The 17,388-nt window shown below is 38.0% G+C and overlaps 1 long non-coding RNA gene across 1 annotated transcript in view; it reads left to right on the top strand.

Annotated features, from left to right (window-relative positions):
• LOC142220824 (uncharacterized) overlaps positions 1-17,388 on the top strand; it is a 253,730-nt gene that overhangs the window by 184,236 nt on the left and 52,106 nt on the right. The window contains exon 6 of the long non-coding RNA XR_012717917.1: positions 2,753-2,819. This is a non-coding gene — a long non-coding RNA (uncharacterized LOC142220824). The remainder of the gene's footprint in view (positions 1-2,752; positions 2,820-17,388) is intronic.

Here is a 17,388-nt window from a genome sequence, read left to right as displayed (position 1 = left end):
AGCACAAACAACATCTATAGAAGAATTTTCAAATATAAAGGGTGATACGGTCAAAATTTGGTCAAGGGAAAACGCATGTAAATCGGTGAAATCGTTTATTTAAAAAATCAAATTAAATTTCTTTTTCAAGTTCAATTAGTATAAAATTCAGGAAAAATATTCAGTTAGGCTTTCGCTTTTCCAAATCCGAATTGCCGGGCCTCACGCTTGACACCTGCCATCAGATTTTGTACAGCCACCTTGTCCACCTTCTTCGCCGCAGAAAGTCAGTTTGCCTTGAACTGCTGCTCGTCCTTAGCAGTTTTTTGGTCTTCTTTAGGTTCCGCTTGACAATAGCCCAGTATTTCTCAATTGGGCGGAGCTCTGGCGTGTTGGGAGGGTTCTTGTCCTTGGGAACCACCTGCACGTTGTTGGCGGCGTACCACTCCATGGCCTTTTTTACCGTAATGGCAAGATGCCAAATCCGGCCAAAACAGTACGGAACAACCGTGTTTCTGCAGGAAAGGCAGCAGACGTTTATTCAAACACTCTTTCACGTAAATTTCTTGGTTGACAGTCCCGGAAGCCATGAAAATGCTGTTTTTTAAGCCACAGGTATAGATGGCTTGCCAAACCAGATATTTCTTTGCGAACTTTGACAGTTTTATGTGCTTGAAAATATCTCCTACCTTTCCCCTTCCTTTTGCCGTATAAAACTCCTGTCCCGGAAGCTGCTTGTAGTCGGCTTTGACGTAGGTTTCGTCGTCCATTACCACGCAGTCAAACTTCGTCAGCATCGTCGAGAACAGCCTCCGGGATCGCGCTTTGGCTGTCGTATTTTGTTTATCATCGCGATTTGGAGTCACTACCTTCTTGTAAGTCGATAGTCCGGCTCGTTGTTTGGCTCGATGCACGGTTGTAGACGATATACCCAGCTTATTTGCGGCATCTCGGAGAGAGAGGTTAAGGTTTCGCTTGAAACTACCGGCAACTCTCTTTGTCGTCTCAGCGGCTTCCGGTTTTTGATTTCCCCCCGATCCAGACTTCCTGGCTGTCGACAAACGTTCCCCAAACACTTTAATTACATTTGTAACGGTTGATTTGGCAACTTTTAGCGATTTTGCCAGCTTTGCGTGCGAGTAGCTCGGATTTTCGCGATGCGCGAGCAAAATTTTGATACGCTACTCTTCTTGCGTCAAAATAAGGGGTGTTTTAAATGCAAAATTGAAAGAAATACATCAAGTTTATATTGACCAAATTTTGACCGTATCACCCTTTACTAAATGCATCTAGGCTTGTTATTCAAGCTTGAGTGACTTCGATTATATTTCCAGCCAATTTTTTTCTCATCCAACTTAGCCGTGCTTACTTTCTGGGATTATTCCATAAGACATCTCTACAAAACTATCCATGTTTATGTTTTTAAAGGGTGATTTGGCATAAAATTTGCAAAATCTCATCGGTTCTTTATTTGAAACGTTAGATTGGTCCATGACATTTACTTTTTGAAGATAATTTCATTTAAATGTTGACCGCGGCTGCGTCTTAGGTGGTCCATTCGGAAAGTCCAATTTTGGGCAACTTTTTCGAGCATTTCGGCCGGAATAGCCCGAATTTCTTCGGAAATGTTGTCTTCCAAAGCTGGAATAGTTGCTGGCTTATTTCTGTAGACTTTAGACTTGACGTAGCCCCACAAAAAATAGTCTAAAGGCGTCAAATCGCATGATCTTGGTGGCCAACTTACCGGTCCATTTCTTGAGATGAATTGTTCTCCGAAGTTTTCCCTCAAAATGGCCATAGAATCGCGAGCTGTGTGGCATGTAGCGCCATCTTGTTGAAACCACATGTCAACCAAGTTCAGTTCTTCCATTTTTGGCAACAAAAAGTTTGTTAGCATCGAACGATAGCGATCGCCATTCACCGTAACGTTGCGTCCAACAGCATCTTTGAAAAAATACGGTCCAATGATTCCACCAGCGTACAAACCACACCAAACAGTGCATTTTTCGGGATGCATGGGCAGTTCTTGAACGGCTTCTGGTTGCTCTTCACTCCAAATGCGGCAATTTTGCTTATTTACGTAGCCATTCAACCAGAAATGAGCCTCATCGCTGAACAAAATTTGTCGATAAAAAAGCGGATTTTCTGCCAACTTTTCTAGGGCCCATTCACTGAAAATTCGACGTTGTGGCAGATCGTTCGGCTTCAGTTCTTGCACGAGCTGTATTTTATACGGTTTTACACCAAGATCTTTGCGTAAAATCTTCCATGTGGTCGAATAACACAAACCCAATTGCTGCGAACGGCGACGAATCGACATTTCACGGTCTTCAGCAACACTCTCAGAAACAGACGCAATATTCTCTTCTGTACGCACTGTACGCATTCGTGTGGTTGGTTTAATGTCCAATAAAGTAAACTGAGTGCGAAACTTGGTCACAATCGCATTAATTGTTTGCTCACTTGGTCGATTATGTAGACCATAAATCGGACGTAAAGCGCGAAACACATTTCGAACCGAACACTGATTTTGGTAATAAAATTCAATGATTTGCAAGCGTTGCTCGTTAGTAAGTCTATTCATGATGAAATGTCAAAGCATACTGAGCATCTTTCTCTTTGACACCATGTCTGAAATCCCACGTGATCTGTCAAATACTAATGCATGAAAATCCTAACCTCAAAAGAATCACCCTTTATAAAAAAAAATACGTTTTATATATTACCACAATCTAATATTTTTCCATTATTTCCTCTCTTTTTTCATTTCTAGGTAATTTTTTCTATTTGGAAGACTATTAAAATTGTTAGCAATTTGTTTATTGAATATGATCCCATTAGTAAGTATTACCATAAAATATTTATTACTATTTCATGACTATTAGCATAATCTGTGATATCTATTTCCATTTAACTATGTCATTATATTTGCCGCCCTCCCACGCAGACATTTTATCTACTACCACAATTGGGGCAATAGTTGAAAGCCTTTATACTTAACTGAAAAAAAAAATGATCTGTATAATTTTGCAATAACTAAACATGGTAATGGCATTTAACCTTGCCCTTCTGTGTTATCATTCATCCATACGCCTGTTCGTTTCATAGATAAGGGTATAAACAGATTCTGATTAATAATAATTGCGATAAAATGAACACTGTGAGCGAAAACAATATAATACCCAAGCGGAATGTAAAAAAGACAATAGTTTTATATAAAAAAAATATATATAAGGAAAAATGAACTATAACATCGGCTTGTTGACACTCATCAGGGCCATCAACATTATCCTCATTATCGTTGTCATTCTCATCACCAATAGGGACAGAAATAGGGTGGTAGAAAGTATACCCTGTTGCAGAGGTTGTAATTAAAAGAATTTTTAACGAGGATCGTTTTGAAAGTTCACGCAATGAATTTTCAGTTTCTACAGCCAAGATGTTAGGGTCTTTAAGACAGAGTTCACGATGAACTACAACATCGGCTTGTTAACATTCAGCATCATCATTATCTTTATTATCAATGTCATTCCCATCACCAACAAGTGGAGATACAGGGTAGAAGAAAAATATTGAAAGTTTTAGAGGTTGCAATTGAAAGAATTTTTAACGAGAGTCGGTTTGAAAGTTTACACAATTAATTTCCTCTTTCTACTGCAAAAATTCTTTATGGTCTCCAGAAGTAGGACAGTGATAATCTCTATTTCAAAAATCTTCTTTTCCCCATCACACTACATATATTCGTAGCATGTTAGCAGAAGATGTTAGGTTAGGTTAGGTATAGTGGCAGCCAGATATTTCAGGTTCACTTAGACTATTCAGTCCTTTGTGAGACCACAGTGGTGAACTTCTCTCTTATCACCGAGTGCTGCCCGATTCTATGTTAAGCTCAATAACAAGGGACCTCCTTTTTATAGCCGAGTCCGAACGGCGTTCCACATTGCAGTGAAACCACTTAGAGAAGCTTTGAAAGACTCAGAAATGTCACCAGCGTTACTGAGGTGGGATAATCCACCGCTGAAAAACGTTTTTGGTGTTTGGTCGAAACTAGGTTCGAACCTACGACCTTGTGTATGCAAGGCGGACATGCTCACCATTGCACCACGGTGGATCCCGTGGATGTGGCTGCCAGTAACAGGTTGGCTGATAAGTCCCCGGTCTGACACATAGATGGCGTCGCTAGTATTAAATGCATATAGTACCAACCTTCAAATGATTCGTGTCAAAATTTGACGTCTGTAAATCAATTAGTTTGTGAGATAGAGCGTCTTTTGTGAATCAACTTTTGTTATTGTGAAAAAAATGGAAAAAAGGAATTTCGTGTTTTGATAAAATACTGTTTTATGAAGGGAAAAAATACGGCGGAAGCAAAAACTTGGCTTGATAATGAGTTTCCGGACTCTGTCCCAGGGAAATCACCAATAATTGATTGATATTAATAAAAAAAAAAAAAAAAAAAAATGAGCACGGAGGACGGTGAATGCAGTGGACGCCCGAAATAGGTGGTTACCGACGAAAACATAAAAAAAATCCACAAAATGATTTTGAATGACCGTAAAATGAAGTTGACGAGATAGCAAAGGCCCTAAAGATATCAAAGGAACGTGTTGGTCATATCATTCATCAATATTTGGATATGCGGAAGCTCTGTGCAAAATGGCTGCCGCGCGAGCTCACATTTGACCAAAAACAAGAACGTGTTGATGATTCTGAGCGGTGTTTGCAGCTGTTAACTCGTAATACACCCGAGTTTTTCCGTCGATATGTGACAATGGATGAAACATGGCTCCATCACTACACTCCTGAGTCCAATCGACTGAGTGGACAGCGACCGGTGAACCGTCTCCGAAGCGTGGAAAGACTAAAAAGTCCGCTGGCAAAGTAATGGACTCTGTTTTTTGGGATGCGCATGGAATTATTTTTATCGATTATCTTGAGAAGGGAAAAACCATCAACAGTGACTATTATATGGCGTTATTGGAGCATTTGAAGGTCGAAATCGCGGCAAAACGGCCCATATGAAGAAGAAAAAAGTGTCAGTCATTGAGAACGATGGCAAAAATTCATGAATTGGGCTTCGAATTGCTTCCCCACCCACCGTATTCTCCAGATCTGGCCCCCAGCGAGTTTTTCTTGTTCTCAGACCTCAAAAGGATGCTCGCAGGGAAAAAATTTGGCTGCAGTGAAGAGGTGATCGCCGAAACTGAGGCCTATTTTGAGGCAAAACCGAAGGAGTACTACCAAAATGGTATCAAAAAATTGGAAGGTTAGGTTAGGTTAAAGTGGCAGCCCGATTAAGATTCAGGCTCACTTAGACTATTCAGTCCATTGTGATACCACATTAGCTAAAAGTACCTATTACATATGGGCACTTCTAGTTTTAACCGCTGAACCTTCTTGATTATTTTTCTTTGTTGAACCAACCAGATTGTTCCAAAAACATTAGCAGACTGCTTAAGTTAACGTTTTCCAGATCCGCCAGTAATCTGAAGTTATATGCTCCTAAAAGTTGCTTGCGCTTTACACAAAATGCAGGACACTCACACAAGAGGTGTTTAATTGATTCTTTTTCCTCGGCATCAGGACAGCTCATACAATAGTCATTATACTTCGCGCCAATAGTTTTTGCAAAATCGCCTATCAGGCAGCGACCCGTTATAGCAGATATCAGGAGTGATATCTGACGTCTCGAGAACATTAGCATATCTAGTGTGCGGTTTAAGTCGAAATGGGGCCATATTTGCTTGGTGTCGTTACAATCCTTGCAATTCTCCCATCGAACATTTGCCATCATAACAGCCTTCTCACGTAGCATGTGCTTGCAGGTAGCTAGGGGCATACCAACAAATTCTAGTTTCCCTGGAATATGTAAGGTAGTCCCTAGCCTTGCCAACTCATCCGCTTCGCAGTTCCCCGGTATGTTCCTATGGCCAGACACCCATATTAGGTGAATATTGTACTGCTCAGCCATCTCATTGAGAGATTTGCGGCAGTCGATGGCCGTTTTCGAGTTGAGGAACACAGAGTCCAAGGATTTTATTGCAGGTTGACTGTCTGAGTATCGCTGTCGTTGTATCGCTCTTGAAGGGAACTATGTCGAATTTTGACAAAAAAATGTGTTTTTCTTTGTTAGACCGGGGACTTATCAGCCAACCTGTTAAGTAGCATTAAAAATATCATAAGCAAACATGTAATTTTTACACCCAATCATACGCTTTTATTTGTATAGCATTCGCAATATCAACATCACTTCATTTCCTTTCAAATATTCAATTATTATACCCTCACCATAGGATGGGGGTATATTAACTTTGTCATTACGTTTGTAACACATCGAAATATTGCTCTAAAACCCCATAAACTATATATATTTTTGTCGTGGTGAAATTCTGAGTCGATCTGAGCATGTCCGTCCGTCCGTCTGTTGAAATCACTTTAACTTCCGAACGAAACAAGCTATCGACTTGAAACTTGGCACGAGTAGTTGTTATTGATGTAGGTCAGATGGTATTGCACATGGGCCATATCGGTCTACTTTTACGTATAGCCCCCATATAAACGGACCCCCAAATTTGGCTTGCGAATCCTCTAAGAGAAGCAAATTTCATCCGATCCCGCTGAAATTAGGTACATGGTGTCATCATATGATCTCTAACGACCATGCAAAAATTGGTCCATAATTATATATAGCCCCCATATAAACCACCGTGGTGCAATTTTAGTACAAGTTTCTATGCAATCCATGGTGGAGGGTATATAGGATTCGGCCTGGCCGAACTTACGGCCGTATATACTTGTTATTTGTTCGCATATTCCCTTACGAGGGAACTCCCTTTCCAGGGACCTCAACTACCCTTAACAAATAATCCTCGTACCCCATGTTAACTAGGCGCCGAGAGATTGTTTTTAAAACAATGTAGTTCATACATCATTTTGTCGACAAAACAATGTCACTTGTATAGCTCACCTCATGGTTGGAGAAAGCTTGTAAATGGAAACTAGGAGCCACAGTTGAGCAAAAAAATGAACAATGTATTCACCAACAAACCTCAGCATAAGCTACTTGTGTGATAAATTTACGCACCAATACATGGAAATTTATGTATATCCTTTTGAATATTTCTCACAAGCTATTATGGTATATGGGACATTAAATAGATAACCCCCCCGCTATGTACTGTCACATTTTTATGGGGAATTTGTAAATTGATTTAAAAGACAATCAGATAGAAATTCGATAGCCATATTCTTGGTTTTTTTTTTATACCAATCGTTTTGGGATGACTTTCACAATCGTTATCTTTCTTCTTGGGTATCATTTACATATCAGATTTTATTACTTCTGCTCAAGGCACGATGGTCCAATTGTGATTATATTGCTTCGTTGGAAAATTACACAAATAAGGCCATTGAAGAAACTGTTGGTTAGATAAAAACAATTTTCCAATATTGAAGATGCATTGGAATTGTCATTTGTAAAATAAAAAAGTTATTAAATGTAATATGAAGATGAATGTAGTGTTCCCATTTTGGCGGACATGTATCGATATAAGATCCACAAATCTATTGAATCGCACTATCAGGGATCCCTTCAAGGTATAAACGACTTGGTTCAATTCATTTCCCCATGTCTTCTCTATTGCAAGCATTGTATGTCGGTTATGAACTGGTGAATCCACCATGTGACTCCGTTATCGTTCTCCGTACTGAAAGGAGCTTATTCGCTCTAGATAGTTTCTGCTGGGTCGACGCCATGAGTATCCTCCTTCTGCTCAATCGTGTCGTTATCATAGCAGATTTTCCGTTGCGTACTCTATCTACTTGGAGTACGTTAGTTGTGAGTCCGTTACCGTTCTCTGTACAGAAAGGAGCTTATTCGCTCTAGATCGTTTCTGCTGGGTCGACGCCATGCGTATCCTCATTCTGCTCAATCGTGTCGTTATCATAGCAGATTTTCCGTTGCGTACTCTATCTACGTTAGTTGTGAGTCCGTTACCGTTCTCTGTACTGAAACGAACTTATTCGCTCTAGATCGTTTCCCCTGGATCGACGCCATGAGTATCCTCATTCTGCTAAATCGTGTCGTTGTCATAGCAGATTTTCCGTTGCGTACTTTATCTGCTTGGAGTACGTTAGTTGTGAGTCCGTTACCGTTCTCTGTACTGAAACGAACTTATTCGCTCTAGATCGTTTCTGCTGGGTCGACGCCATGAATATCCTGCTCAATCGTCTCGTTATCATATCAGATTTTCCATTGCGTACTCTATTCGCATGGATTACGTTAGCTTTGAGTCCAGTCTTAAATCCAAGTATTTGATTAACCGCCAAGTATTTGGGAATACCATGTCTCTATATCTAGAGACCGTTGCCGTCTTATTAGTAGTGATAGTTGGGACTTTTACATGACTATTTCTAAACCATGCTTGTCTTACCAGTCTTTCATAAATATCATGGAAGTTTACACTGAGCCTCTTCAGTGTTTCCCCTATTTATCACAGCGGCTATGTCATCATCGTAGCCAACAAGAAATGGCATGGATATCAATATTTCGTCGTATGTTTTATTTCAGAGATCTGGAACCTTGGGCTGTACCAGAGTTTCCATCCATCCTTCTTGGGCTCTGTATAGTGTCACATATCAACATTCGGCCTTTACGATAGTCTTTCAATATACTCGTTAAGTATTTCGGTATGCCAAATATCGTTTCTAAGGTAACGCCCAACTTAGGCTGTTGAAAGCGTCCCTAATAACTAGCGTCGGTAATAGGATGATCTTCAAGCGTCTTTGTCCTGTTTTGCTGGAACGGCGTCTGATACTTCCTTATGGACAGACCTCCAAATATCCTCATAGCCCAGTCAAGTCTTAGTCCGCTTTGCAGTTGTGTTCAGTATGCACAATGACGGTGGCGACGCTTGGTCACCATTGCCCTTGCTGATCAGAGCCAATCTTTAAATATTTATTCACGCACGATACGTGTGGTAGCCAATCCCACTCACACACATTTACGAAATGAAAACCCGTACTCACGTACGAACTACTTTTAAAGACTCACGTTCACGCACGATTCACAACAATTTACGTGATTCACGAGACTCACGATATTTTCCAAACGGAAATCAGAAAATGTAACAAAATTCAAAATAGAATACAGTCTAGAGCTAAATTAATTTCAGTTACCATACGAGTGTGAATTAATTCTTGATTATTTTCGTGAGTCTGATTTTCCAGAAATTTTATTCACGCACATTCACCAACCGATTTTATTTCTCACGCACGCTCACGCACGACATATATATTTTATTCCCATTCACGCACAGAGAATGGGACTAAAAGAGTTGCTTCGGAGTTTGTTCACGACCCACGTCGTGTCACGCGCACACCTCTACTTTATTCCTTTCTCACATTAGGGAAGATATCTTCTATTAGGCAGCTGTTTTACATTGCAAATAGGGTGTCGTGTCGCTATTTTATTCTCAAGAAATGAGATCAGAGATAACGAGACCAAAACTGAAATACTCTTCACATTACTGAACCAACAGGAGAAGAATGCATGAATTAATAAACTTCTATATAAGGAGTGCGTCATGTTTTGAAACACGCCGTCCGCCTTTGCACTTAGATGACAACAGGATCATGCTGCTCGTAAGTTAGGTTAGACCATACTAGTCCATTGCGATTACTCATAGTTTTTTTATTTCCACTTCATTATCGATCTTCTTCCGTCAGGGTTAATCCCATCATATATGCGTTTTCAAATGAGTTTTCCAGGTCTTCCATCCAGAAGCCTTGAGAAGGGCAAGTACCCTACGGGAAATGGAACAACAACAGGACCGGTACAGGACTAGTACCTGGTGTGTATGGACCAGTCCCACCGGGAGCCACCGTGGTGCAATGGTTAGCATGCCCGCCTTGCATACACAAGGTCGTGGGTTCGATTCCTGCTTCGACCGAACACCAAAAAGTTTTTCAGCGGTGGATTATCCCACCTCAGTAATGCTGGTGACATTTCTGAGGGTTTCAAAGCTTCTCTAAGTGGTTTCACTGCAGTGTGGAACGCCGTTCGGACTCGGCTATAAAAAGGAGGTCCCTTGTCATTGAGCTTAACATGGAATCGGGCAGCACTCAGTGATAAGAGAGAAGTTCACCAATGTGGTATCACAATGGACTGAATAGTCTAAGTGAGCCTGATACATCGGGCTGCCACCTAACATAACCATAACATAACCATATGGACCAGTCCCAGTTCTGGTCAAAATGTATGGAAGGGACCGGTCACTTTAACATGGGTTTGTCATTGACAGAGTAAATTTACACTTTAGGACACGTCCTGGGACAATATAGCAGGAGCACCCCATTGACAGGTCCTCAGAAATCACTCTCGAACAAACTCTTAGAAATCTGTTTCATTTTGGGCATCCGAATCGCATTCGAACTTTTGAAATATGTCGAACAGTAGGTTATTCTCATAATTTTATGTCACTAAATGCGTAGATCCAATAATATTTTAATATCAAGCGATTTCGGAAATCAATAAATTAAGACTATTTAAAATTTGCAACTAACTGGAGCACCGGTACCAGTTCTGTGATAGTGGCAATTTGCACCAATTTTCCATAGGGTATACTCTTCAGATTACAATACCGTACATCAGTAATATCCTGAAAGAAAAAGGAGCTCAGTATCTTGTTTCTTCTAAACGATACTGCCGGACACTGTCACAGAAAATGGTGAGAGTCTTCCGTTGCCTCCGGGTCCAGACATCACCTACAAATATCATCAGTCATTAAGCCAATTCTTACCATGTGTTTTCCGGGTCATTAATAGGCATCATAACAGGACATAACTCGTGATGCCTATTAATGGCCTCAACTCCTCTCCGCCATTAGAAATCCAGAGTTCTTACTACTCTTGTCGTTCCACAATAATTTGGTTTTCTCCCAGGCCGCAATGAAGTCGAACGTCTTTTCCATAAATCATTGTATTTGAAATTGACTCTGTGAATTTATAAAAATATTACGGGGGAAAACATCCGTAACGATATTATTTAGCCAACCCCATTGCCAATATTCCATAATGTCCAAGCACCCAGCACATAGTAATAATATGCTTTGTGAGCTCTTAGGTCTTAGGTATGTTCGGAATTTATTGCTGCCTGACTGACGATGAAGAAGCTGATATCGCTTGTGAATATTGACCTCATCAACAGGAATTCTGCAGCTTTTGCAATTCCTACCCCTGAAAAATTCGGCACTCGACGTCCATACTATATGACTCTCTCTCTCTCTTCCCGACTATTCGTGCTTTCAACCATTTACGATCCATTCGTATAAATGTTTAAATCTCCAAAATATGTGCGTCTTTCTTCCCAATCCTCTATTCTTGCTATACTCGATTTCAAATTGCCCTCATATACATGCTGAATCGCCATATCGTCTGTCCTCATATCTTGGATAATTGAAGCAAAGAGTTCTGCGTATCTGCAATCCGCGTTTCCAAGAGCGTCCAGGCTCTTCTGTATAATGGGTATCACCTGTTTTCCTTATATGCAGAGCAAGTGAGCAGACTCCCATCCAAACCTCCCCATATTTGGCCTTCTTACAAGCTTCTCATGTAGTCTAACTTGGAAATGTTGTTTTGCTTGCTTATCGTCGCTAAATAGAGGATCGGGCAGCACTCATTGGTAAGAGAGAAGTTCACCATCCGTGGTATCACAATGGACTAAAGAGTCTAAGTGAACATGAAATAACAAAACCCAACCATCATCGCACTTGTCAAAGACCAATCGACTTCCTATTTTCCAACCTAATATTAACATGAATGTAGTGCCCCTATGTTGGCGGACATGCATCGATATAAGATCCACAAATCGATAAAATCGCATAATCAGTGATCCCTTCAAGGTATAAACGACTTGGCTCAATTCATTTCCCCATGTCTTCTCTATTGGCAGAATTGTATATCGGTTAAAAACCGTCGTGTCCACCTGCTCTTTGTCTCACTCCTCTGTCGTTCTTGCCATTAACCTCTGCTGTTGGATGTTCGGTGTCAAGTTTGTCGCGCCTGTTCTCTGTACTGAAAGTAGGTTGCTCCCTCTAGTTCGTCTCTGTAGGGTCGGCGCCCAGTTTTCACATCCATAAAGGAGCATGCTGTTATTCATCTCCAAGAGTATCCTCCTTCTGTTCAATCGTGTCGTTATCATAGCAGATTTTCCGTTGCGTACTCTGTCTACTTGGAGTACGTTAGTTGTGAGTCCGTTACCGTTCTCTGTACTGAAAGGAGCTTATTCGCTCTAGATCGTTTGTGCTGGGTCGACGCCATGAGTATCCTCCTTTTGTTCAATCGAGTCGTTATCATAGCAGATTTTTCGTTGCGTACTCTATCTGCTTGGAGCATGTTAATTGTGAGTCCGTTACCGTTCTCTGTTCTGAAAGGAGCTTATTCGCTCTCGATAGTTTCTGCTGGGTCGACGCCATGAGTATCCTCCTTCTGCTCATAGATTTGAAAGAAAAACAAGTATATACGGCCGTAAGTTCGGCCAGGCCGAAGCTTATGTACCCTCCACCATGGATTGCGAAGAAACGTCTACTGAAGCCGATGGCAAGGTATCATAAAACTTCCTAACAACGTAATATACACCACATAGTCCATACGTGGTATATATTAAACTACAAAAGGGCCGATTAAATACGTATATAATTAAGTTTAAAGTTTCTATAGAAATAAAATTTTGACAACATTTTCTATAGAAGTAAAATTTTGACAAAATTTTCTATAGAAATAAAATTTTGACAAAATTTTCTATAGAAATAAAATTTTGTCAAAATTTTCTATAGAAATAAAATTTTGACAAAATTTTCTATAAAAATAAAATTTTGACAAAATTTTCTATAGAAATAACATTTTGACAATGTTTTCTATAAAAATAAAATTTTGGTAGGTTATTTTTGGCTCGAGTGGCAACCATGATTATGAACCGATATGGACCAATTTTTGTGTGATTGGGGATCGGCTATATATAACTATAGACCGATATGGACCAATTTTGGCATGGTTATTAGCGGCCTTATACTAACACCACGTTGCAAATTTCAACCGGATCGGATGAATTTTACTCCTCCAAGAGGTTCCGGAGATCAAATCTGGGGAACGGTTTATATGGGGGCTATATATAATTATGGACCGATATGGACCAATTCTTGCGTGTTTGTTAGAGACCAAATTCTAAAATTCAACCGGATGGGATGAATGTTACTCCTCCAAGAGGCTCCGGAGGTCAAATCTGGGGATCGGCTTATATGGGGGCTATATATAATTATGGGTCGATGTGGACCAATTTTTGCATGGTCATTAGAGAACATATACCAACACCATGTACCAAATTTCAGCCACATCGGATGAAATTTGCTTCTCTTAGAGGCTCCTCATGCCAAATCGGGGGATCGGTTTATATGGGAGCTATATATAATTATGGACCGATGTGGACCAATTTTTGCATGGTTGTTAGAGACCATATACTAACATCATGCACCAAATTTCAGCCGGATCGGATGAAATTTGCCTCTCTTAGAGCAATCGCAAGCCAAATTTGGGGGTCCGTTTATATGGGAGCTATACGTAAAAGTGGACCTATATGGACCAATTTTTGCATGGTTGTTAGTGACCATATAATAACACCATGTACCAAATTTCAGCCGGATCGGATAAAATTTGCTTCTTTTAAAGCAATCGCAAGCCAAATTTGGGGGTCCGTTTATATGGGGGCTATACGTAAAAGTGGACCGATATGGACCAATTTTTGCATGGTTGTTAGAGACCATATACTAACACCATGTACCAAATTTCAGCCGGATCGGATGAAATTTGCTTGTCTTAGAGCAATCACAGGCCAAATTTGGGGGTCCCTTTATATGGGGGCTATACGTTAAAGTGGACCGATATGGCCCATTTGCAATACCATCCGACCTACATCAATAACAACTACTTGTGCCAAGTTTCAAGTCGATAGCTTGTTTCGTTCGGAAGTTAGCGTGATTTCAACAGACGGACGGACGGACGGACGGACGGACGGATATGCTCAGATCGACTCTGAATTTCACCACGACCCAGAATATATATATACTTTATGGGTTCTTAGAGCAATATTTCGATGTGTTACAAACGGAATGACAAAGTTAATATACCCCCATCCTATGGTGGAGGGTATAAAAAATAATATTCCACAATTTTGTTTTTTTTTTCTTTGCAAAAATTCATAGTGAAAATCAATTTGTATGTTGTGCCCCATATGAAATCACATAAGCACACACATACGCAATCACCTTCCCATGTTCATCATCACTTGTAGACTATCTTGAAAATTGCTTACGCACTTACTTTACATGAACTTGTATGGATGTTCCATGAATGTACTTGAGTGTGTGTATGTTTACCCAATACAAACACATACCACATACACGAACGCACTTTCATGATTGTGTATGGAATTTTATCTACTTTGTTCAAACCTCAGAGGTTAACTAGAAAACACTCCACAAAATTGATATTATCATGCATAAGTGTAGCACTTGCTACATGTATAGCTGATAAGATTTTCTTAAAACAGATGTCAAAGGTCGACTTGTTGAGGCATGATATCCTTAAACAATTTGAGCGTTTTTTTTTTCATAAAAACTCTTTTTTTTTTGTTGCTTCTTCGTATACTACTAGGGCTTGTTAGTGGTCTGGGAGATCTGGGAAATGGGAGTCACGCAGGTTGGTTATGCTTCATTGGCCAATGAAAAGTTCTGGTGGGGAGGAGGGAGATTTATTTTGGGGGGATGGGGATTTCATATTCTCAAATTCAATTCGTAGTGAGTGTTTAGCACATGTGACACAATTTCATGCCCCATTTGAGAAAGAAGTGATCTTGATGAACCAAGGGGAAGAAATATTTGCTTCTTTTTTTTTCTTTGTATACCGCATGGAATACCATTATCACTCACCATCATCGTTATATCAGATAATGGGGTCTTTAAGTGATTACTTTCGATGAGGGGGTATACTCAAAGCAAAATTCGTGGATAATTGTTAAGCTTTTGATGGAGTGAGGATATGGGACGTTAAAGCCTGGGAATGTGGAAACCCCACATTGGGGAGAAATTCTTAATGTATTAACATTGTTTGTAGCGTCATATCACTTATGAAAGCGTTCAAATAATATTACTATAGGAGAATTTTTTTCTAATACCCCTCGAATGTACACATACAATGTCATTTTGTTTAAATAGATTTGTGACATATTTTAAGGTCAATCAAATGAACATTTGAAATTGTAAACATATGTATGACAGTGAACAGTGATCATTTAAAGATTCTATAATGGTTTCGTTTTAATGTGACGATTTTGTTAATTAAAATGCCTTATCTTTTCCATATGGACACAAAAATCTCATAAAATTCCAATTAATTATAAATGTCATGAACAAAAAACCATAGAAATATGTAGACGTTTTATACAAATGATGGAACAAGTGACACACTAAATGGGAATGGGTCGACAACATGACAAGCAACTTATTTTATTTTATAAAAAATCTTTTGTCAAAATTTCATTTCTAGAGGATTTTTTTCTGAAAATTTAATTTCTATAGGAAATTTTCTGAAAATTTCATTTCTATAGGAAATTTTCTGAAAATTTAATTTCTATAGGAAATTTTCTGAAAATTTACTTTCTATAGGAAATTTTCTGAAAATTTACTTTATATAGGAAATTTTCTGAAAATTTCATTTCTATAGGAAATTTTCTGAAAATTTCATTTCTATTGGAAATTTTCTGAAAAATTCATTTCTATAGGAAATTTTCTGAAAATTTCATTTCTATAGGAAATTTTCCGTAAATTTCATTTCTATGGGAAATTCTGATAAAATTACATTTCTACAGGAAATGCTGGTAAAATTACATTTCTATAGGAAATTTTCTAAAAATTTCATTTCTGTAGGAAATTTTCTGAAAATTTTCATTTCTATCGAAATTTTTCTGAAGATTTCATTTCTGTAGGAAATTTTCTGGAAATTTCGTTGCTATAGAAAATTTTCTGGAAATTTCGTTTCTATAGAAAATTTTCTGAAAATTTCATTTCTATAAGAATTCTATAATTATGGACCGAAATGGACCAATTTTTGCATGATTCTTATAGAGCATATACTAACACCACGTACCAAATGGGAATGGGTCGACAACATGACAAGCAAATTATTTTATTTTATAAAAAATCTTTTGTCAAAATTTCATTTCTAGAGGATTTTTTTCTGAAAATTTAATTTCTATAGGAAATTTTCTGAAAATTTAATTTCTATAGGAAATTTTCTGAAAATTTAATTTCTATAGGAAATTTTCTGAAAATTTACTTTCTATAGGAAATTTTCTGAAAATTTACTTTCTATAGGAAATTTTCTGAAAATTTACTTTCTATAGGAAATTTTCTGAAAATTTACTTTCTATAGGAAATTTTCAGAAAATTTCATTTCTATAGGAAATTTTCTGAAAATTTCATTTCTATTGGAAATTTTCTGAAAAATTCATTTCTATAGGAAATTTTCTGAAAAATTCATTTCTATAGGAAATTTTCCGTAAATTTCATTTCTATGGGAAATTCTGATAAAATTACATTTCTACAGGAAATGCTGGTAAAATTACATTTCTATAGGAAATTTTCTAAAAATTTCATTTCTGTAGGAAATTTTCTGAAAATTTTCATTTCTATCGAAATTTTTCTGAAGATTTCATTTCTGTAGGAAATTTTCTGGAAATTTCGTTGCTATAGAAAATTTTCTGGAAATTTCGTTTCTATAGAAAATTTTCTGAAAATTTCATTTCTATAAGAATTCTATAATTATGGACCGAAATGGACCAATTTTTGCATGATTCTTATAGAGCATATACTAACACCACGTACCAAATTTCTATAGGATTTTTTCTGAAAATTTCATTTCTATAAGAAATTTTCTGAAAATTTCACTTCTATAGGAAATTCTAATAAAATTACATTTCTATTGGAAATTTTCTAAAAATTTCATTTCTATAGGAAATTTTCTGAAAATTTCATTTCTGTAGGATATTTTCTGAAAATTTCATTTCTATAGAAAATTTTCTGAAAATTTACTTTCTATAGGAAATTTTCTGAAAATTTCATTTCTATAGGAAGTTTTCTGAAAATTTCACTTCTGTAGGAAATTTTCTGAAAATTTCATTTCTATAGGAAATTTTCTGAAAATTTCATTTCTATAGGATTTTTGCTGAAAATTTAATTTCTATTGAAAATTCTGTCAAAATTTCATTTCTATAGGAAATTTTTAAAAAATTTCGTTTCTATAGGAAATTTTAACAAAATTTAATTTCTATAGGAAATTTTGTCAAAATTTTATGTCGAA

This window comes from Haematobia irritans, chromosome 1 (genome assembly GCF_050003625.1).
Source record: "Haematobia irritans isolate KBUSLIRL chromosome 1, ASM5000362v1, whole genome shotgun sequence".
In the NCBI taxonomy this organism is placed as follows: Eukaryota; Metazoa; Arthropoda; class Insecta; order Diptera; family Muscidae; genus Haematobia; species Haematobia irritans.
Note: the sequence above shows the minus strand (reverse complement) of the source record. Positions and strands in the feature narration are given on the sequence as shown.